We start from the raw sequence: 24209 nt of genomic DNA, 5'->3' as shown, positions 1-24209 counted from the left end.
TCTTCCTAACACATTCTTCAAGTTTATCACATAAGTCCTTTTTTCATAATTTCACATTCAAATGACAAAATTTAGACATGATACTTTCACACATGATACTTCACATATAATAAACATAGAAAAGAGTATTTAAATAATTTTTTGACTCAGTTTTGTGGTCCCGAAACCACTTCCCGACTAGGGTCAAATTAGAGTTGTCACACGTCCATCCCTTGCATGATTCAAGCATGATTATATACTTGAATCAAGCAACCAACTCACCCTCCTTTCCACATATTATGGTTGGCCAAAGGTGGGAGAAGTCTAAGGGATCTTTGATGCCATATTTAGTAAACTCCTCCACCAACCTCATGTATAAATATCCACTCCCATCTCACATTTCAATCATCCCTCATTCATCCTTCATGTAACATTTCTCTTCCATTCTCTCATTCCCTCATTCCCTCTCTTCATTCCCACGCATAACATCTCATATTTCTTTTCATTCTTAGCCAACAAAGAGAAGATCACTCTTGGTCGGCAACCTTGAAGAGCCCTTAGCAAAGGAGAAACATGAGGATAGGAGGAAACTTCTTCAATCAAATTTCACAAGGTTGCTGATTTGAATAGAGTTTATTCTTCCTTTACTTGTTACTTTTATTTTAATCATGTTTGTAATGTGTTTTGTTATCTTGTCATCAACAATGGTAGCTTAAATATGTTTAGCTAGGATGATTGCATCAATTTCATGAAGTTTGTATAAATTATATTTATAGTGTTTGTTCCTCAGTTATTCATGTTTTCAATTAAACTCAGACATGTATTTCATTCATACGTGATTAGATGCATTAGAACTAGCTGAGTTATCCTAACCAGACGACGACTAATTGACACAATAGTTGAAGAGTACATTCTTAATTTAAATCCTGATCTGTCTAAATTAAAGGTTCATAATAACTTTAACGAGCTCTATTATCTTGCATAGTTTTAGGTTTATGTGATTAAATTTTTTCAAACCTAACCTGTCCTTGTTACTTCTCACGAATTCTAAGAAAACCTTTAGTTTAATATGATTAATAAAATGCATGTTTTCCTTAGTAAAATATTCTGAAAGGACTTAATTTGGTTTCAAACTCATGAAAGGTAGAGTTGCCATGGAATATTTTTCGAACACTGTTAAACATGAGAAAAATGAATTAAGTTGAATGATGTAATTATTCTAGCCTATTCATGTTATTGATTGTTAAAGTTTGTATTGTTGCTGTTAAATTCATCTCATACATTTTAGTTAATTATCATACTTAGATAAGAATTGCATTAGGGATTAGCATCTATATAATTTAATTTAGTTTAATCATCCATCACTCAAAATATTGTGTTCTAATCACCAATTCGTAAAATTTTAATTTTCCAATTAACTGATTAACATACACAGTCACTGTGGAGACGATAACTCTTTTACTTACTTATTACTTGATAACGACTATGTACACTTGCACAAACCTACGCATTACAACACACTAGTAAATATTACTAGGGTTGTCACCTCTCTCTTCTCTTATGAGGTGAATTAGGCCTCTCATGTATTGGTCCTCATTATATGTATGTAATATCCCGAATTAGGGCCTAATCGGAATAGTGGTTTCGTGACCATAAATCCGAGATAGAAATAATTATTTTATAATTATTTTGAGGTTTATGATATGATTGCATGATTGTGTGAAAATTTCGTGATGAAATTCTATGCCTAAAGTGCTTAAATTGAAAGTAGGGACTAAATCGAATAAGTTGCAAAACTTGCATTCTAGAAGTTTTAGTATGAAATTATTTTGGAATATTAATGAGGAGGTCTTAAATAGCAATTTTACCAATTTTAAGTTCATGGACAAAATTAGGACATGGAAGGAATTTTGGAAAGTTTAGTAGTAAGGGTATTTTGGTCATTTAGTTATTAAAATGAATTAAAAACAAAATTAAAAGCCAATTTTTGTCCATCTTCTTCATTAGGCCGAAATTTCAAGGGTTCTCCATAGCTAGGGTTTGTTTCAAGCTTCCAAGCTCCATAGTAAGTGATTCCAAGCCCGCTTTTAATGATTTTTACGTTTTTGAGATCCCTTAGCTCGATTAAGCTTATGTTAGCAATAATTCAACCTAGGGTTTATATTTGGAAAAATGCCCATAGGTGAAATTTGTGTATTTTGATGTTTTATGATAGAATATGGGGTTTTAAATTATGTTAGACAACTTGTACTACTCGATTTTAAGCAAAAACGAGTAAAAGGGCTTAATCGGTAAAAATACCTAATAGTCACAAGTACATGTTAGAGTGAGAATTTGATGTTGCCATAGAAGAGAAAAGTGATCAGCATGTTGTAAAACATAAGAATAAGGAATAAAGTTTACTCCCGAGCCTAGGGGCAAAAATGTAAATATGCAAAAGTTTAGGGGTAAAATTGTAATTTTGCCAAAATTTGAGTTAAGGATTAATTTGATAATGTGAGTATTAAATAAGCTAAATGTGTTATTTTAGATCAAGAAAGACGTGGAATCGACCTCAATCGAGGAAAAGAAAAGATTGTGGACTAAATTGCAAAATCTTTGTATTTTGGTACCAAGGTAAGTTCATGTGTAAATAATGTAGCATAATTGTTATTTTTAAGTTATTGATATTAATTATGTGTTATGCTGAATTTTATTATGAAATGTATGCTTTGTGGTTAATTTCAAATAATATGTAAATTATGTGAACTACATGTTAAATATAATTGTTACCGAGTATTGATTTCGGCATTCTACTGAAGACGGCAAGGATAAGTGTTCGAGGAAAAGCCCGTTTGAACCTTAGGAATAGATTAGGATACAAGTGACATGTCACTAGGATGGTTGAGCATCCGAACTCGTTGAGTTGAGTCCGAGTTCACTTATGGATGCGAATGTCCGAACTCGTTGAGTCGAGTCCGAGTTCGTGAGATGTAACTAGGCATCCGAACTCGTTGAGTTGAGTCCGAGTTCACTTATGGATGTGAACGCCTGAGCTCGTTGAGTTGAGTCCGAGTTCGCTATGGGCGGGTTACATGATTGCTTGATTGAATATGTGGCACTTATGTGCAAGTTATCCATGTATCCGAATTATATTCGATGTGTTCAACGGGTAAAGTTCTACTCAAATGGAGGAAAATTTGAGATGTAAAGAGACGTATTGGTAAGTGATACGAAATGGATATTTTGGACAGGTATGTATTTAACCCTCGGGTTGAGTATTGATACAACCACGATAAGGTAATAAGATGATGAAGAATGATTAAAAATGTGATATGTGTTTTAGTGATGTATGCTAATGTTGACTGGTATAACTGCTTGTTATGTTACTTATTATTTGCATATGAACTTACTAAGCATTTATGCTTACTCCTCCTTCTTACTCATTGTAGTTTTGGACAAGCCAGCTCAGAGTCGGGATAGGTCGAAGGCTCACCACACTATCCGTAAGATTTTTGGTAAATGGCTTGTAAATTTAAGTATGGCATGTATAGCAATATACCCATTTTGTGTAAATGATCTTATGATATGGTTGTGAAATGGTTGAGGAAATGCTTGATAATGATAAATTATGAAAATGGTTAGTTTAGATTATGTTTGATGTTAAGGAAAACTATTAAGATACTTAGTGCATAAAACTTATAAAAGGATGAAATTTACCATAAACAGAATACCGCAGCAACACTAACGCGAGTTTGAAAATTTACTAAAAATCATAGAAATTGAATTTGGTGGTGAAATACATATCAAATTGAAGCTTATTATGTCTAGTTTCACATGAAACAAATGAAACAAGTAAAGGAAGGATATGTTAGAAGATATTTTAATCTTAGTGAAACAGAGTCATAGCAATTTCTGAATCCCCTGTTCCTACTTTAGAAATTCACCATAAATTGTAAAGATATAATGTGGTGGTGTATTTTATATCCTCAGAATCCTTATTGAGTTTAGTTTTAGAATAAACAAACCTCATAGTCATATGAATTTTTTACAGAGATAAATGTGGTTCGTAGTAAACAGAGGTCAGACCAGTCGAGTCTTGAAATAGGGGTAACTTTAACTAATAAACTGTACTAATTGGCCCAACCAAAAATTCTAGAAAAAAATTAGTAGATAGTTTTATGAGTCTAGATTCAGGAAAAATTTACGGATCTTAATTTCGAGTTTCGTAACTCGAGATATGATTTTCTTGTGACTGTGACGCAAGTAGCTTAAAAGCTGTGAATGTAGAAACAAATAATTCAAAGTTCTAAAATGTTAAACTAAGCTTAGTAACACCTCATACTCGACTCCCATGATGGTCTCGTGTGTGGGGCGTTACATTTAGTGGTATCAGAGTAGGTTTAGTCGGTTCTCGGACTACGTGTTGTATGTACGGATTTTGCTATACATGCCATATGTATGAATTGTGATAGTGTGACGACTTCTGACCTTTTTAAATGAATTTTTTTATATAGTAAATGGATCCCGATCCACTGTGGCGATGAAGTCTGAGTAATGCGCCACTCCGATGATGGAGCAGCGCCGACTGAAAACCCACCCCTCTGTTGGTCGGGGAGGAGGGAAAGGGATCGGAAGCCTTTCTCCAAATGATGAGTGCATGGTACATCGATTTCGTTCAGACGAACCCAAATGTACGACCTCCCCACCTCCCCAATTCCTCAACCTATGCCTCCAATGCCTCAAGGATGGATATGATAAAATTTCACAGAACCCCGTTGATAGAATTCGTAAACAAGGGGCTGAAGAATTTAGAGCAAATATTGATGATGATGCGAGAAAGCGAGTTCGGCTTGAAAATTCTATCCGGTATTTGATGAATTATCTTGTACACCAAGAATGTTTGAAATGTGCTACATCTTTGTTGAGAGATTCACCTATAATTGGTGGAAGACTTTGATTTGGTGGTACCGAAAGAGAGGGTAACACGGGAATTCTTTCAAGAAGAGTTTCAAGAAATATATTAGTGAAAGATTTATTGATCGAAATGTAAAGAGTTTCTTGAGTGAAGCAAGGTAATATGACGATCTCGAATATGAAAGAGAGTTTGTTCGATTAAGTAAGTATGCCAGGGAATATGTTCCTACAGAAGCCAAGATGTGCCGACGATTTGAAGGCGGGCTTAACGAAGACATTAAGGTATTTGTTGGGATCCTTGAACTAAAAGAAATGGTGGTACTTGTCGACCGAGCTTGCAAGGCTGAAGAATTACTGAAGGAAAAGAAAAAGGTAGAATCTGAAACACGAAATTGGAAGAAAAGACCAATGAGTAATGCACCCTCATAGCAAACCGGAAAGTCAAGAAATATGAATCCTCGTTCCCAAGTTTCAGCTGGGCAATCATATGGAAATTTTAAGAAGCGAAATGTGGGTCCTAAATCTCGGACTATTTCATGGCTAGTGTGGGAAATACGAGATTTGTTAAACCCGAGTGCCGTGTGTGGTAGAAATCATTTTGGCCCGCAGAGCAAATGAATGTTTTCGATGTGGTTGATCATTTTATTAGAGACCTTGAGAGAGCCGAGAAAGAAAAATTTCAGAATGTAAAAGCTAGTGGTGCGGACTCGAGGGAAGGTATCCGAGAAAAGTTGGAAGTGAAACAAGCGGAAGAATGTAGCGAGGATGCACCTGTTAGACTGAAGGAAGGGCTCCGCTAGAACTTATGCTATTAAAGCGCGTGAAGATGCTTCCTCACCGATGTGATTACCGTACATTTTCTCTCTATAATGTTAATGTTATTGCTTTGATTGATCCGGTTCTACTCATTCATATGTGTGCATGAAATTGGTGTCTAGTATGAATATACCGTTGAGAATACGAAATTTATGATTAGAGTGTCGAATCCGTTAGGCAAATGTGTATTGTTGATAAAGTATGTAAGAAATGTCCTTTAATGATTCGGGATCATTACTTTCCTACCGACTTGATGTTGTTGCCGTTTGATGAATTTGATGTTATTTTGGGTATGGATTGGTTGACATTGCATGATGCTATAGTAAATTGCAAAGAAAAGGTTATAGAATTAAAGTGTGGAAATGGTGAAACTCTGCGGGTTGAATCGGATAAATCGAGGCATTGCCTAGTGTGATTTCTTCAATGTCGGCTCAAAGATATCTCGAGAAAGGGTTATGAAGCTTATTTGGCGTATGTAATTAATACAAAAGAAGTTGAAAAGAAAGTTGAATCAAGATCTGGTTGTGTGTGAATTTGCGACGTATTTCGGAAGAATTACCGGGTTTGCCTCCAATCGAGGAAGTAGAATTTGGTATTGATTTGATACCGAACAAATCGATTTCGATTGCTCGTATAGAATGGCACCAGCAGAGTTGAAGGAATTAAAGTCGCAGCTTGCAAGAGTTGACTGATAAAGGTTTTGTGAGACCGAGTTTTTCACCTTGGGGTGCTCCGTGTTATTTGTGAAAAGAAGGATGGTTCTATGAGATTATGTGTTGATTATCGGCGGTTAAACAAGGTGACAATCAAAACAAGTATCCGCTGTTTAGAATTGATGATTTGTTTGATCGGCTAAAAGGAGCGACATGGTTTTCAAAGATTGACTTGAGATCCGGGTATTACCAACTACGGGTAAAAGAGTCGGATGTGCCTAAAACTGCTTTTAGAACAAGGTATGGTCATTATGAATTTTAGTTATGCCATTCGGATTGAAAAATGCTCTGTTGTGTTTATGGATTTAATGAATCGCATATTTCGGCCAGACTTGGAGAAATTTGTTGTGGTGTTTATAGATGATATTTTAATTTATTCAAAAGATGATACAGAGCATGCTGAGCATTTGAGGATAGTTTTGCAAACTTTGAGAATAAGCGGTTGTATGCTAAGTTTAGTAAAAGTGAATTTTGGCTTGAAGTTGGATTTTGGGTCATATTGTTTCGTGATGGTATACGGGTTGATCCTAGTAAAATTTCAGCCATTGTTGATTGGAAACCACCGAAAAACGTAACTGAAGTTAGAAGTTTCTTGGGGCTAGCTGGGTATTATCGGTGGTTTGTAAATGGATTTTCTATAATTGCTGCTCCTATGACTAGACTACTCCGAAAGGATGTTAAATTTGAATGGACAGAAGAATGTCAACAGAGTTTTGAAGAATTGAAAAAGTTATTAACTGAAGCACTAGTGTTGGTACAACCCGAATTAGGTAAAGAATTTGTGGTGTATAGTGATGCTTCTCTAAATGGCTTGGGGTGTGTACTCATGCAAGAAGGAAAAGTGGTGGCATATGCTTGAGGCGTTAAAACCTCATGAGAGGAATTATCCTACTCACGATTTGGAATTGGTCATGGTGGTGTTTGCTTTGAAAATTTGGCGACATTATTTGTATGGTGAAAAATGTCGGGTATATACCGACCACAAAAGTCTTAAGTACTTGATATCACAAAAAGACTTGAATTTGAGAAAACGAAGATGGTTGGAGTTGTTGAAAGATTACGAGCTTGTTATTGATTATCATCCGGAAAAGCGAATGTGGTTGCCGATGCTTTGAGCGAAAGTTGTTGTTTGCTTTGAGAGTTATGAACACTCGGTTGAAAGTGTCAAATGATGGTTCGATTCTAGCGAGTTAAGAGCAAAACCAATGTTTTTACAAGAGATTTCAAACTCGGAAAAATGATCAAGATTTGCTAGCCAAAAGAAAACAAAGGTGAAGTCGATATTTAATCGATTTGAAATTGGTTCGATGGGTGCTTAATGTTTAAAGATCGGATTGTGTATCAAAGAATGAGGAATTGATTCAACAGATCCTACAGGAAGCACATAGTGGTTATTTCTCGATTCATCCGGTAGTACGAAAATGTATAATGACTTGAAGAAAATGTATTGGTGGAATGGAATGAAAAAGATATATCGAGTTTGTGTCCAAATGCTTAATTTGTCAACAGTGAAAGTCGAACACCAAGTACCTTCGTGATTACTCCACCTATTATGGTTCTGAATGGAAATGGGATCGGATTACTATGGATTTTGTTTCAGATTGCCATTGACTTCGGAAAAAAGATGCCATCCGGGTAATAGTTGACAAATTAACTAAGTTTCGGCTCATTTTATCCCTAAGATGCGTCACGGATTATTCTCTTAACAAGTTGGCTGAATCGTATGTTAGAGAAATTGTTAGATTACACGGAATACCATTATCGATTATTTCAGATAGAGATCCAAGGTTTACCTCTCGGTTTTGGCAAAAGTTGCAAGACGCGTTAGCTACGAAGTTAAATTTCAGTACTGCTTTTCATCCACAAACTGATGGACAATCAGAAAGAATAATTCAGATTCTTGAAGATATGCTTAGATGTTGTGTATTGGAATTTCAAGGAAGTTGGGAAAGAGGAATTTGCTTACAATAATAGTTATCAGACGAGCTTGAAAATGGCACCTTATGAAGCATTATATGGTCGTAAGTGTCGAACACCATTGTATTGGACTGAACTCAAGGAAAATCAGATTTATGGAGTTGATCTAATAAAAGAAACTAAAGAAAAAGTGAAAGTAATTCGAGATTGTTTGAAAGCTGCTTCAGATAGACAGAAATCTTATGCAGATCTAAAACGAAAGGACATTGAATTTCAAGTTGGTGATAAAGTATTTTTAAAGGTGTCTCCATGGAAGAAAGTCCTTAGATTTGGACGGAAGGGAAAATTAAGTCCGCGTTTTATTGGGCCGTATGAAGTAATTGAAAAAGTTGGACCGGTAGCATATCGGCTAGCATTACCACCTGAATTAGAGAAGATTCATGATGTGTTCCACGTATCTATGTTACGTCGGTATCGTTAGGATCCTTCACATGTAGTTTCACCGACAGAAATTGAACTACAACCAGATATGACCTACGAAGAAGAACCGATTAAGATTTTAGCTCGAGAGGTCAAACAACTAAGGAATAAAAATGTTGCACTTGTGAAGGTGTAGTGGCAAAGGCATGGAGTAGAAGAAGCTACATGGGAATCTGAAGAAACTATGAGAAATCAATACCCACATCTGTTTCTGGGTAAGATTTTCGAGGACGAAAATCCTTAAAGGGGAGAGTTGTAATATCCCGAATTAGGGCCTAATCGAATAGTGGTTTCGTGACCATAAATCCGAGATAGAAATAATTATTTTATAATTATTTTGAGGTTTATGATATGATTGCATGATTGTGTGAAAATTTCGTGATGAAATTCTATGCCTAAAGTGCTTAAATTGAAAGTAGGGACTAAATCGAATAAGTTGCAAAACTTGCATTCTAGAAGTTTTAGTATGAAATTGTTTTGGAATATTAATGAGGAGGTCTTAAATAGCAATTTTACCAATTTTAAGTTCATGGACAAAATTAGGACATGGAAGGAATTTTTGGAAAGTTTAGTAGTAAGGGTATTTTCGTCATTTAGTTATTAAAATGAATTAAAAACAAAATTAAAAGCCAATTTTTGTCCATCTTCTTCATTAGGCCGAAATTTCAAGGGTTCTCCATAACTAGGGTTTGTTTCAAGCTTCCAAGCTCTATAGTAAGTGATTCCAAGCCCCGTTTTTAATGATTTTTACGTTTTTGAGATCTCGGTAGCTCGATTAAGCTTATGTTAGCAATAATTCAACCTAGGGTTTATATTTGGAAAAATGCCCATAGGTGAAATTTGTGTATTTTGATGTTTTATGATAGAATATGGGGTTTTAAATTATGTTAGACAACTTGTACTACTCGATTTTAAGCAAAAACGAGTAAAAGGGCTTAATCGGTAAAAATACCTAATAGTCACAAGTACATGTTAGAGTGAGAATTTGATGTTGCCATAGAAGAGAAAAGTGATCAGCATGTTGTAAAACATAAGAATAAGGAATAAAGTTTAATCCAGAGCCTAGGGGCAAAAATGTAAATATGCAAAAGTTTAGGGTAAAATTTTAATTTTGCCAAAATTTGAGTTAAGGATTAATTTGATAATGTGAGTATTAAATAAGCTAAATGTGTTATTTTAGATCAAGAAAGACGTGGAATCGACCTCAATCGAGGAAAAGAAAAGATTGTGGACTAAATTGCAAAATCTTTGTATTTTGGTACCAAGGTAAGTTCATGTGTAAATAATGTAGCATAATTGTTATTTTTAAGTTATTGATATTAATTATGTGTTATGCTGAATTTTATTATGAAATGTATGCTTTGTGGTTAATTTCAAATAATATGTAAATTATGTGAACTACATTTAAATATAATTGTTACCGAGTATTGATTTGGCATTCTACGGAAGACGGCAAGGATAAGTGTTCGAGGACAAAGCCCGTTTGAACCTTAGGAATAGATTAGGATACAAGTGACATGTCACTAGGATGGTTGAGCATCCGAACTCGTTGAGTTGAGTCCGAGTTCACTTATGGATGCGAATGTCCGAACTCGTTGAGTTGAGTCCGAGTTCGTGAGATGTAACTAGGCATCCGAACTCGTTGAGTTGAGTCTGAGTTCGCTTATGGATGCGAACGCCCGAGCTCGTTGAGTTGAGTCCGAGTTCGCTATGGGCGGGTTACATGATTGCTTGATTGAATATGTGGCACTTATGTGCAAGTTATCCATGTATCCGAATTATATTCGATGTGTTCAACGGGTAAAGTTCTACTCAAATGGAGGAAAATTTCGAGATGTAAAGAGACGTATTGGTAAGTGATACTGAAATGGATATTTTGGACAGGTATGTATTTAACCCTCGGGTTGAGTATTGATACAACCACGATAAGGTAATAAGATGATGAAGAATGATTAAAAATGTGATATGTGTTTTAGTGATGTATGCTAATGTTGACTGGTATAACTGTTTGTTATGTTACTTATTATTTGCATATGAACTTACTAAGCATTTATGCTTGCTCCCTCCTTCTTACTCATTGTAGTTTTGGACAAGCCAGCTCAAGAGTCGGGATAGGTCGAAGGCTCAGTCACATTATCCAGAAGATTTTTGGTAAATGACTTGTAAATTTAAGTATGGCATGTATAGCAATATACCCATTTTTGTGTAAATGATCTTATGGTATGGTTGTGAAATGGTTGAGGAAATGCTTGATAATGATAAATTATGAAAATGGTTAGTTTAGATTATGTTTGATGTTAAGGAAAACTATTAAGATACTTAGTGCATAAAAACTCATAAAAAGGATGAAATTTACCATAAACAGAATACCGCAGCAACACTAACGCGAGTTTGAAAATTTACTAAAAATCATAGAAATTGAATTTGGTGGTGAAATACATATCAAATTGAAGCTTATTATGTCTAGTTTCACATGAAACAAATGAAACAAGTAAACGAAGTATATGTTAGAAGATATTTTAATCTTAGTGAAACAGAGTCATAGCAGTTTCTGAATCCCCTGTTCCTACTTTAGAAATTCACCATAAATTGTAAAGATATAATGAGGTGGTGTATTTTATATCCTCAGAATCCTTATTGAGTCTAGTTTTAGTATAAACAAACCTTATAGTCATATGAATTTTGTACAGAGAGAAATGTGGTTCGTAGTAAACAGAGGTCAGACCAGTCGAGTCTTGAAACAGGGGTAACTTTAACTAATAAACTGTACTAATTGGCCCAACCAAAATTCTAGAAAAAATTAGTAGATAGTTTTATGAGTCTAGATTCAGGAAAATTTACGGATCTTAATTTGAGTCGTAACTCGAGATATGATTTTTCTTGTGATCTGGCGCAAGTAGCTTAAAAGTGTGAATGTAGAAACAAATAATTCAAAGTTCTAAAATGTTAAACTAAGCTTAGTAACACCTCATACTCGACTCGTGACGGTCTCGGGTGTGGGGGCGTTACAATGTACTTCTTAGACTTTTGACCCAACACTTTATAATTCAATCCAATCAAATACTTGTTTCATATTTCCCAAAATAAATATTATTTATTTAGTAAATTAATTTCGAACTAAATAATTTTCTCAAACCAATTCTAATTTCATTAAAGTCAAGACAACTTTAACGTAAAATAATTTATGATAAAAATATATTTAATTTCTTTATTCATCGATTCATAATTAATTAGTTTAATTCAATTTTTAACTTGAGTTCATTAATTATAATTAATTAAATAATAATTTAAAAAAAAACTTCAATTAATGCTCAAGTCATTTCTGTGCTTAGCGAGAAAACACATTTATTTGTGAATGCAACCCATTTCCCTTATTTCATCATTTTATTCATTTCTATCCATTTGGTTCTACATGCAATTCATTTTTTGTTTCAACGGGTTAGTAGAGGGATCGATTGGACATATATAATTAGGGCTCAAATATTTTATAATTAAGTTTTAGCTTTTCACCTATGAATTATAAACTTATTTAGTCACGAAGTATTTCCACCATAATATCATGATTAAGTTTTTCCTAATTATATATCACTATGAAAGCTACTTAATAAGTGTTCGGCCAATGATCTTGTCATCAGAGTGTTACCCTTTTAGGATATCCTTAATCTCTTTAGGATAAATGTGTTCTCCTAATATGATCATATGTTGTCTCATGGTAACTGTTACATCTTCCTTTTTGAAAAGTTAATTACTATCAACTAGCAATCAAGTCATTTATCACAAAGACAAATGACTCGTGGCCACGTTTACTTTTTATTTATCATGTAATGTCAATGTAGGATATCATCTACCCTTTAGTTGGGTGATGAATTCCACTATCGTGGAATGATGCTACATACTACAAAAGTCGTCTACGCATTGCACCAACTTTCAAATTTTTTTTTTTTGAAATCAAGCTTTTACATACATCAAAGTATATGATTCACATACACATAGCTTTTCATCCACTTAGGATTAAGTTATGTCAAAAGTGAATAGACCCAAAAACAAATCTAGGATCTATTCTACTAAGGTCCTCCTGTCTGATGTACTGTCAGTCTAGACAATCACATCGATGTCTCTATCTTCTAGGAGCCATCTATTCTGTTCCTCAAGACAATGCATCTCCTCTATTGGACTTGATATATGACAAATTATTCTTTCAATAGGTTTTCTCATTTTCAATTAGACAAAGTGCATGTTTAGTTTTATCTACTCATACAAGTTATCTTTCCGCGTTATGATTTGAGTATTGGATTTGGTGCCCTAAGTGTAGTATTTTTGTAACACCCCTTACTCGTATTCAACGCCAGAATAGGGTACGAGGCATTATCGGACTTATCACAAAAACTTTCATACAATTTCAAGTCGTCAATTTGCATCCAAATTAAAACTTTTGTATCTAATCATAAAGTCCCTAATACGAGCCTACGAGGCCCAAAACATGCTTCGGAAGTGATTTGGGACTAAATTGAGAACTTTAGAAAAAATTTCAAAACTTAGGAAATTTTTTCACTAAACAAGGGTCACACGCCCGTGTGGGTAGGCCGTATGGTCACACACGCCCATGTCTCGACCCCGTGTAACTCTCTGTTTGTCACCCAAGAACAAATTGAAGTCACACGACCAAGTCACATGCTCGTGTGCTAGGTCGTGTGGTTGATTCAAAATTTATGATTTTTCATTAAATAGGTGCAAACTTCACACGCCAGGGCACACGCCCGTGTTTGAGACGTGTCGTCCACACGACTAAGACACATGCCTGTCTCTCTGCCCATGTCCTCAATTCTAAGTATTTTGCTTCTCAAAATTTAGGTGGAGAGGACACACGGTCATAACACATGCCCATGGGGCAGACCGTGTGTCACATACGGCCTAGACACATGCCCATGTGTCTACCCGTGCTGACAAAAATAATACTATTTACCAAGCCATTTTTGCGACCCTTTAATGCACACATCTACATAATATAACATAACACTAATCCATGGATATACATACAACCAAATCAGCCACAACCAAGACATCAACACATCATTCACATGCTACCATCTATCATACACAAACATCACATAATTATCAACTCAAATCATGTAAACTCTCACATCCATTAAAGACATCATCGTATAAATTGCTTATACCAATAGTAGCCAATTCCAAATTGCCTTGTACAAAATGAACTTCCAACCAATATAAGCCAACACATTTGGCCAAATCAATTATGACACATAACAAAATGACCAAGTCCTCTATACATGCCATAACTCAAAATTTTGAAATCATTGGTACAAAAATAATTGTTGATAGTGTGAGTAGATCTCCGACGATCTCCAATCCCCGAGCTAGCTTGGTGATACTATAAGATAAGGGAAAGCAAGGGGAGTAAGCTATAAAGCTTAGCCAGTTCCTATGTAAATAATAAGCATCATAACTACACATTTAACATGTAATTAACTTGATGAAAATTAGCATGAATGTTATTAAAATCTTATAGTCATAACTTACTTAATCACAACCTTACCAATGGTTCATCACACATCGAGCTCATTACGTATGAGATTTACATACATACCTATACCAAATCGCAACATGACCATAATCCTTCTCAACTTTGACATTCCCATTATACACTTGGAATATTAACAGATACTTGGAAATCTTGCACATAAGTGCAATATATGTAGCCAAAGCTACCTCATATCTCATAATACATATAGGTTCATTTTCGAGCTATTCACGGGCCTGCTCACACAAGCTGTCAGTCAGGACGTAGCTATACAGTGTTGCTCACACAAGTTATCAGGTATCCGCAACTCATGCCAAACTACCCATCCACTGCTAGGACATACAAGACCAGCACCTGGATCACATAAACACATATACACATGGGTTCCTAGTGACATGTCACTCATATCCTATTCTATTCCTAAGGTTCAACCAGGATTTCTCGCTCGTCAAAAACTTTGTCGAATACATCCAAAGAGTCAATCACAATTCATACAATTTTAAAGCATTTAAAACATAAAAATATAACAATGCATTATTTATATACGAACTTACCTCAGTGCAAAAATAGGAGAATTTGACCTAATCGTCAAACACTTTGTTTTTCCCCCAACCTAGGTCCGAACCTCATTTTTCTTAATCTATAATGACAAATTTAACTCTTTTAATATTCACATTGTTCAATTAAGTCCCAAAATCATATTATGGAAAAAATTACATTTTTCCCCTAACGTTTCACATTTTTATAGTTTAGTCCTTACGTTCGTAAAATGATTTTCATCCAATTTCTTCGTTACCCAAGCATAGCCGAATCTTTAGCATACTCATACTAGCCCACATTTTTCATTTAATCACACTTTTACTACTCATTTTTGTAACTTTTACAAATAGGTCCTTTCTAACATTTCCATCAAAAATCATTTAGCAAAAGTTGTTTATCTTACACCGAACATGCATTTTCTACCATTAGACATCAAAATACACATAGCATGGGTAAAATTTTAAGCTTCATCCTTCTTTCAAATTAGTCCTTGAAATAGCTAAATTAGGTTACAAGGATCGCAAAAACATGAAAATCATTAAAAATAGGGCTAGAATCGAGCTTGGAAGATGGAAAAACCCTAGCTATGTCTTCCTTATATATATTCGGCCATGGGAGAAGAAAATGAGCAAAAATTGGCTTTTATTTTTCTTATAAATTCATTTATTAACCAAATGACCAAAATGCCCCTATCTTAAAACATAATATTTCTCTTGCTTCATGTCCATTTTTGTCCACTAACTTAACAAATGGTCTAATTATCATCTAAGGACCTTCAATTTAAAATTTCATAGCAATTAGACATCTCTAACTTCTAAAAATCAAGTTTTGCACTTTTTACATTTTAGTCCTTTTTGCTAAATTGAGTAGTCAAATGTCAAAATTTTTTAACGAAAATTTCACAGAATTATTCCATAAAACTGTAGACCATAAAAATAAGAAAAATAATTTTTTTCTTCGCCAGATTTGTGGTCCTGAAACCACTGTTCTGACTAGACCTAAAATCGGGCTATTACAACTCTCTCCGCTTTAGGGATTTTCATCCTCAAAAATCTTACCGAAAAATAGTTTTGGGTACTATTTTCTCATAGCTTCCTCGGGTTCCCACGTAGCCTCTTCAACCCCATGTCTCTTCCACAAAACTTTCAATAAGGCTATGCTTTTATTTTCCCATTTTTTAACTTTCTGAGCTAAAATCTTGATTGGTTCCTCACTATAAGTCATATCAAGTCGAATCTCAATTTCTGTTGGCGAAATCACATGTGAGGGATCAGAATGGTATCATCACAACATCGACACATGAAACACATTATGAATCCTTTGTAGCTCTATCTGTAAAGCTAACCGATATGCCACTTGCCCTATTCTTTTAGTAATCATACGGCTCAATGAAACGCGGACTCAACTTACCTTTACAGCCAAATCTTAGAATCTTCTTCCACGAAGATACTTTCAGAAATACTTTATCACCAATCTAAAATTTGATTTCTTTTCTTTTCAAACCTATGTACGACTTTTGTCAATCTGAAGTGGCTTTCAAGCAATCATGGATTACCTTTACTTTTTTTCAGTTTCTCTAACCAAATCAACCCCATGAATCTGTCTCTCACTAAGCTCTGTCCAATACAACGGAGTTCGACACTTGCGGCCATACAATGCCTTATACGGTGCCATCTTTATACTTGACTGAAAACTGCTGTTATAAGCAAATTTGACCAAGGGTAGATATCTTTCTCAACTACCTTCAAATTCTAGAACACAACATCAGAGCATATCTTAAAGAATCTGAATTCCTCTTACGGATTGACCATTGGTTTTGCGGATGAAATGCGGTACTAAAATTTAACTTATTACCCAAAGCCTATTGTAATTTCTTCCAAATTCTCGAAGTAAACCTTGGATCTCTATCTGAAATAATAGAAATAGGCACTCCTTGCAAGCTCACAATCTCAGAAATGTACAATTCAGCTAACTTATCAAGTGAGTAGTCAGTGCATACCAGAATAAAATGAGCTGATTTGGTCAATCTATTAACAAAAACCCAGACGACATCTTTCTTTTTTGGAGTTAAAGGCAAACCCATCACAAAGTCCATCGTAATTCTATCTCATTTACGCTCGGGTACCATCACTGGCTAAAGTAAACCCGAAGGCACTTGATGTTCAGCTTTTACTTGTTGACAAATCAAACATCTTGAAAGAAACTCTGAAATATCTCGTTTCATACCTGATCACCAATACAATTTACTCAAGTCATTGTACATCTTCGTACTACTTGGATGAACTGATAAACAACCACTATGTGCCTCGTGTAAAATTTTCTAAATAAGTTCATCTTATTTTGGTACACATACTCTATCCAGGAGCATTAAACAATCATCTGAACTAATACAAAAGTTTGTATCACTACTCGATTCACACTGAGCTCTTTTGGCTTACAAGTCACTATCATTTTTCTAAGCTTTTTAAATTTTGCTGAATAAAAACCGGTCTAGCTCTCAACTCAACCAAAATTGAACCATCATTAGAAAAATTCAATCTCGTATTCATAGCTCTCAAAGTAAACAAAGACTTTCTACTCAAAGCATCTGCGACTACATTTGCCTTTCCCGGATGACAGTCAATCACTAGTTCATAATCCTTCAGTAACTCGAGCCATCTCCGTTGTCGCAAGTTCAGATCTTTCTGATTCATCAAATATTTTAAACTCTTATGGTCAGTAAAGATATGACATTTCTCATCGTACAAACAATGACGCCAAATTTTCAAAGCAAAAATGATGGCGGCTAATTCCAAATTGTGCATCGAATAATTCTTCTCGTCCGATTTCAGCAATCTCAAGGCATAAGCTACTACTTTGCCCTCTTTCATCAACACACAATCCAAACCATTCAATGAAGCATTGCTATAAATTACAAATTCTTTTCTTGACTTCGGTTGCACTAAAACCGGTGCCTCAGTCAACAATGCCTTCAACTGTTCAAAGCTCTTTTGACATTTCTCAGACCATTCAAACTTAACATCTTTTTGCAACAACTTGGTCATAGGAGTTGCAATTATCTAAAATCCTTTGGTAAAATGCCAATAATAACCAACTAAACCCAAAAAGCTTTTAAGTTCAATTACATTCCTTAGCGGTTTCCATTCAACAATTGACAAAATCTTACTTGGACCAACGCGAATACCATCACCTGAAACGATATGTCCCAAAAATCTAACTTCTCAGAGCCAAAACTCACTTTTATTAAATTTAGCAAACAATTTCTTATCCCTCATAGTCTGCAATACAATTTTTAAATGCCTAGCATGTTCATACTCATCTCGTGAGTAAATCAGAATATCATTGATAAACCATAATATATACATTTTTTACCCTATGCTTGACATATTTATGGATGATTTTTCCTTGGTTTTATTAATTTCAATGCTCCTAATCCTTTAAATTCATATTTTATACTCAGAAGAGCTTAGGATGGCGAAAAGAGCAAGAAATGGGCCAAAAACGGACAAATTGGGCCTAAATCAGAGTTTCACACGGCCTAGGCACTTCCACACGGGTGATCCACACGCCCGTGTATGACACATGGGTAGACCACATGCCCGTGTGTCCTGGCCGTGTCGACATTAATCAAAGTCAGAATTGTACACGACCTAAGCACCTTCACACGGGCGTGGCACACAGCCGTGTCTCTATGGAGCCCCAGTCTAGTTCTACTGGGAAAAGGTCACTTTTAAGGGTTTTGAAGCATTCTAAAGCCTATATAAACACCCTAGAAAAGGATTAAGGAAGATACGCAGAGAAGAAGGCAGGGAAGTACTCAAAAAAAACCATCGGAATCACCTCGGAGGCAGGATCTACATCAAGACTGAAGATTTCCATCCAATTTCCTAGTTCTTTGGGTTTCTTTATGTTTTGTTGTTTTCCATACTTTGAGATGTTTTCCATTATTATCATGAACTAAACTCCCTAAATACCTAAGGCAGATGAAACCTAAGATGAATCTTATTACTTTTTGATTTATATGATAAATATTTGTTCTTATTCTTAATTGTGAGTTTTAATCCTTGCTTTAATATTCCAGGATATTAATTCAGGTTTTTGATGCACTTATTCAGTGGAGTAAAAGTCCCTATTTAAGAGTAGATCATTCATAATTAAGCGGAGTTGCATGCAATCCTATAGAATGGACGACATAAATCTGCCAGATTAGAGTCAAATCTAATAAGAGAATCCAAAGATCGAGTTAATGCGACTATAGGGGTTTTAATTAGAAAGAGATTTCAATTAATCAACCTAGAGTCAGTTGTTTTTTGTCTTGAAAGGGATATTAACATAAATCAGGGATTTCTATGGAATAAGTCAAGTGAATAAATCATCTAATTCAAAGGTAATAAGTGAAGTCTAGGTGGATTCTTTCTTGGGTATTGTCTTCTCAATTGGTTTTTCAAAAGTATTTTCCAACCTTAATCTCTGTCATAATCTTAGCTAATTAGATAATTAGTTTTAGGTAAACATTCTCTTAATTTTTAGGCTAGATAATAAAAAGATAGTAATTACTAGTACTTTTAGTGCTCGTGGATACGATATTTTCGGTCTAACCATAACTATACTACTGTTCGATAGGTGCGCTTGCCTTAAGTCGAATTTTTAGTTAGTTTAGCGACCATCAAGTTTTTGGCGCCGTTGCCAGGGACTAAGATATTAAAAACGCTTAATTTTTATTACTTTAGCCATTTTTTTATTTTTATTTTTATTTTATTTTTAATTTTTCTTAAATTACTAAATTTTCTTTTATTTACTTCTGGCAGGTTTTTCTAGTTTATGACTAGAAGAAACCTATCAGGACCTCTACTTTTTGATAGTAAGATCAAAAGCACAACTTGCAGAAACTGAAGAGAAATATGGCGTAGCTTACGATACATAGAGAAAGGGCAAGAGGATGATTTTCAAACCACAACCAAGGAGATGGCTGATAATCAAAATAATTCGTTACCTCCTGTGGTTGTTGCAAACCCAGTAGATTAGAATCCTACTCCTCGTACTATGTATGATTATGCTAAACCTACTTTAACAGGAACTGAATTGAGTATAGTTAGGCCTGCTATTGTTGTAAATAATTTTGAAATGAAACCTAACACAATTCAGATGATACAACAGTTTGTTCAGTTTGATGGTTTGTAGGACGAGGATCCAAACACTCATTTAGTAAACTTTCTGGAATTCTGCTACACTTTTATGATCAATGGCGTTTCTAACAATGCCATTCAACTTCGGTTGTTTCCATTCTCATTGAGGATCAAAGCTAAACAGTGGTTAAAGTCGTTACCATGAGGGTCAATCACAACTTGGGAACAAATGACTGAAAAATTTTTACTAAAATATTTTTCGCCGGCTAAAATGGCTAAACTAAGGAATGATACTTCTTCTTTTGTCCAGATGGATTTAGAAACACTTTATGATGCATGGGAGAGATACAAGGATCTATTTAAAAGGTGCCCTCACCATGGGTTACTCCTTTGGCTACAAGTTGAAACTTTCCACAACTGTTTGAATCCTTCAACTAGACAGATGATTGATGTAGCTACTGGTGGGACTATTAATAATAAGATACCTGAAGAGGCTTATGAGTTTATAGAATAGATGTCACTGAATAATTATCAGTGACAAGTCATGAGGACAAATCCAACAAATGCAGTCGGCATTTTTAACGTCAATTCAGTTACTGTGCTCTCTAATCAGGTAGAACTTTTGAATAGAAAAATTGATGGTTTAGTTGGCTCTTCACAGATTCATCCAGTAATGCAGTGCGATGCAAGTGGAGGAGGAACGAGCAATTTAGACTATCCATCCTACAGCCCTAACATGGAGAATGAGCAAATGAACTATATGGGTAATAATCCTTGACCCAAAAATAATCCTTATAGTAACACTTATAATGCAAGTTGGAGGAACCACCCAAATTTCTCATGGGGTGGCCAAGGAAATCAAATACCACCACCCCCTCCAGGTTTCCAACAACAACCGTACCAGCCAGAGAAAAAGCCGAACGTTGAAGAGATGATGACAAAATTTATCTCAGTAGCGGAGACTCGTTTTTAAAATACTAAATCTGCACTTAAAAATCAACAAGCACCAATTCAAGGGCTCGAGAATCAAATAGGATAGCTGGCTAAGATGATTTTAGAAAGACCATCAGGGAGCCTAGCCAGCAATACAGAACACAATCCAAAAGAGCATGTGAAAGCAGTTACATTAAGGAGTGGGAAGGTGTTAGTTGAATCTGAAAAGAAGCTGTAACCAGAAGCTGACAGAAAAGAAGGTGAGGAGGAAAAACCCGAAGACAATGAAAAATCGGTGTTGAGGGAATATAAACCACAAGTCCCATACCCAGTGAAGTTGAAGAAAGACCGCATGGATGCACAATTCGGTAAATTTCTTAAATTTTTTAAACAATTACATATTAATTTACCTTTTGTTGAAACTATCTCACAGATTCCTACATATGCAAAATTTTTAAAGGAGCTTCTAACAAATAAAAGAAAGTTTGAAGATTTGTCTACAGTGGAACTCAACAAGGAATGCTCAGCTATACTCCAAAATAAACTGCCAACCAAACTGAATGATCTATGAAGTTTCACTATTCTCTGCTTAATTGGCAGTTTGAAAGTTGAGAAGGCACTAGCTGATTTAGGTGCTAGCATAATTAGATGCCATATAAAATGTTCAAACAACTTGGTTTTAGGGAACCTAAACCTAGTAGGATGAGTATTTAACTAGTTGATAGATCTGTTTAATATCCTAGGGGTATTATAGAGGACGTACTTGTAAAAGTAGATAAATTTATATTCCCTATTGATTTTGTTGTACTTGACATAGATGAGGATGTTGAGGTGCCTTTAATTTTAGGTCATCCATTTTTAGCCACTTCTAGGGTTGTTATTGATGTAGGTGATGGTAAACTTGTGCTTAGAGTAGGTGACGAAGAGATTATTTTTAAAATTTATGATGCTATGAGACTTTCTAGGGAATAGGATGACTCATGTTGTTTTATTGACTCTATTGATCATGCTACTCAAGATTCTTTACAGGAAATTGTACATAGGGACATGTTGGAACTATGTCTTGCCCAAGGAGAGGAGGTAAATGATGTTGATTCCGAGATAGGTAAGATAAAAGATGAACTAAATTCCAATGAACCTTCATTGAGACAGAAGAGCTACGAGGGTATTGAGGTAAACAATGAATTAAAATTAAAACCCTCTGTTGAAGAACTGCTTAAATTGGAATTAAAGCAATTACCAAATCATTTAAAATACGTGTTTCTTGGAGATAATTCCACATTACCGGTAATTATTGCTTTAGATTTACAGCCAACCGAAAAAGATGAGTTACTCAAAGTTTTAAAGGAGCATAAAAGAGCCATAGCCTGGAAGATTTCTGACATAAGAGGAATTAACCCTTCTTTTTGTACACATAAAATTTTAATAGAAGATGAATTCAAACCCTGTGTGCAAGTGCAAAGACGTTTGAATCCTAACATGAAAGACGTTGTAAAAGTTGAGGTAACTAAACTTCTAGATGTTGGAATTATTTATCCTATCTCTGACAGTTCCTAGGTGAGTCCTGTGCAGGTTGTTCCTAAGAAAGAAGGCATAACTATTGTGGCCAATGAGAAGAACAAATTAATTCCAACATGAACAGTCACGGGATGGAGAGTCTGCATTGACTATGAGAAATTGAACGATGCCACAATAAAAGATCACTTTCCCCCACCATTCATTGATCAGATGTTGGAAAGATTATCTGGACATATGTATTATTGCTTCCTAGATGGACTCTCCGGTTATTTCCAAATCCCAATAGCTCTTGAGGACTAAGAGAAAATGACATTTACATGTCCATACGGTACATTTATTTATTGACGAATGCCTTTTGGATTATGTAATCCTCCTGCTACTTTTCAGCGCTGCATGCTGGCTAATTTTTATGAACTCATGGAAGACATTATAGAGGTATTCATGGATTGACTTCTCGGTATTCAGTAACTTTTTCCATCTTTGCCTTAAAAAATTTAAAACGAGTTTTGATTAGATGTGAGGAAACAAATCTTGTACTGAATTGGGAAAAATGTCACTTCATGGTTCGTGAAGGGATTGTGTTAGGCCACAAAATTTCTAGCAAAGGAATCGAGATTCATAAAGCAAAGGTTGAAACTATTGAGAAACAAACTCCTCCTAATTCAGTTAAGGCTATTCGTAGTTTTTTAGGTCATGCTGGATTTTATAGACGATTTATTAAAGACTTTTCTACAATAGCCAAGCCTTTAATGAATTTGCTAGAGAAAGATGTACCTTTCAATTTCAGTTAGGATTGTTTGGAAGCATTCAATACTCTTAATGATAAATTAATTAATGCTCCAATTATTGTTGCACCTGATTGGAATTTACTTTTGAACTAATGTGTGATGCGAGTGATTTTGAGTAGGAGCGGTTCTTGGACAGAGGAAAGACAAGCACTTTCAATCGATTTATTATGCTAGCAAAATATTGACAGCTGCACAAGAAAATTATAGGACGACCGAGAAAGAATTATTGGCTGTGGTTTTTGCATTCAATAAATTTAGACCATATTTAATATTATCTAAAGTTGTCGTTTACACTGACCACTCAGCTCTTCGATACCTCCTTACTAAAACAGATCCAAAACCTCGACTAATAAGATGGATTTTATTATTTTAGGAATGCGATTTAGAAATTCAAGATAAGACAGGAGCAGAAAATCTTGCAGCAGATCATCTATCCAGATTAGAAAAACCCACATCTCAATGAACTGAACGAATAGGAGATAAATGACTCATTCCTTGAAGAACAACTTTTTGCTATCTCTGACTCTGAGGAACCCTAGTTTGCAGACATTGCGAATTATTTAGCTGCTAACATTATACCAAAAAGGTTTACACATCAACAAAAGAAGCGATTCTTTACTGATGTGAAAAACTACTTTTGGGAATAACCTTTTCTTTTTCGTATATGTGCAGATCAAGTAATTCGAAGATGCATTACAGAGATAGAAGCGATTAAAATTTTGGAGTATTCCCACTCAGGACCGACTGGGGGACATTACAGTGGAATTAGGACAGCACATAAAACACTCAAATCAGGTTTTTACTGGCCCACACTATTCAAACACGCCAACAGGTATGCTACTACTTGCGATAAATGCCAACGAATAGGTAATATCTCTAAACGTGACAAAATGCACCAAACATACATGCTCTCATGTGAAATCTTTGATGTTTGGGGTATTGATTTCATGGGTCCATTCCC

General features: G+C 35.1%; 1 non-coding gene across 1 annotated transcript; it reads right to left on the bottom strand.

Moving 5' to 3' along the window:
• Positions 1-20286: 20286 nt before the first annotated feature.
• LOC128282867 (small nucleolar RNA R71) lies at positions 20287-20393 on the bottom strand. Its single transcript, XR_008273219.1, has one exon. It is a non-coding gene; the product is annotated as a small nucleolar RNA R71 (small nucleolar RNA).
• Positions 20394-24209: the final 3816 nt, after the last annotated feature.

This window comes from Gossypium arboreum, chromosome 10 (assembly GCF_025698485.1).
Source record: "Gossypium arboreum isolate Shixiya-1 chromosome 10, ASM2569848v2, whole genome shotgun sequence".
Classification (NCBI taxonomy): domain Eukaryota; kingdom Viridiplantae; phylum Streptophyta; class Magnoliopsida; order Malvales; family Malvaceae; genus Gossypium; species Gossypium arboreum.
Note: the sequence above shows the minus strand (reverse complement) of the source record. Positions and strands in the feature narration are given on the sequence as shown.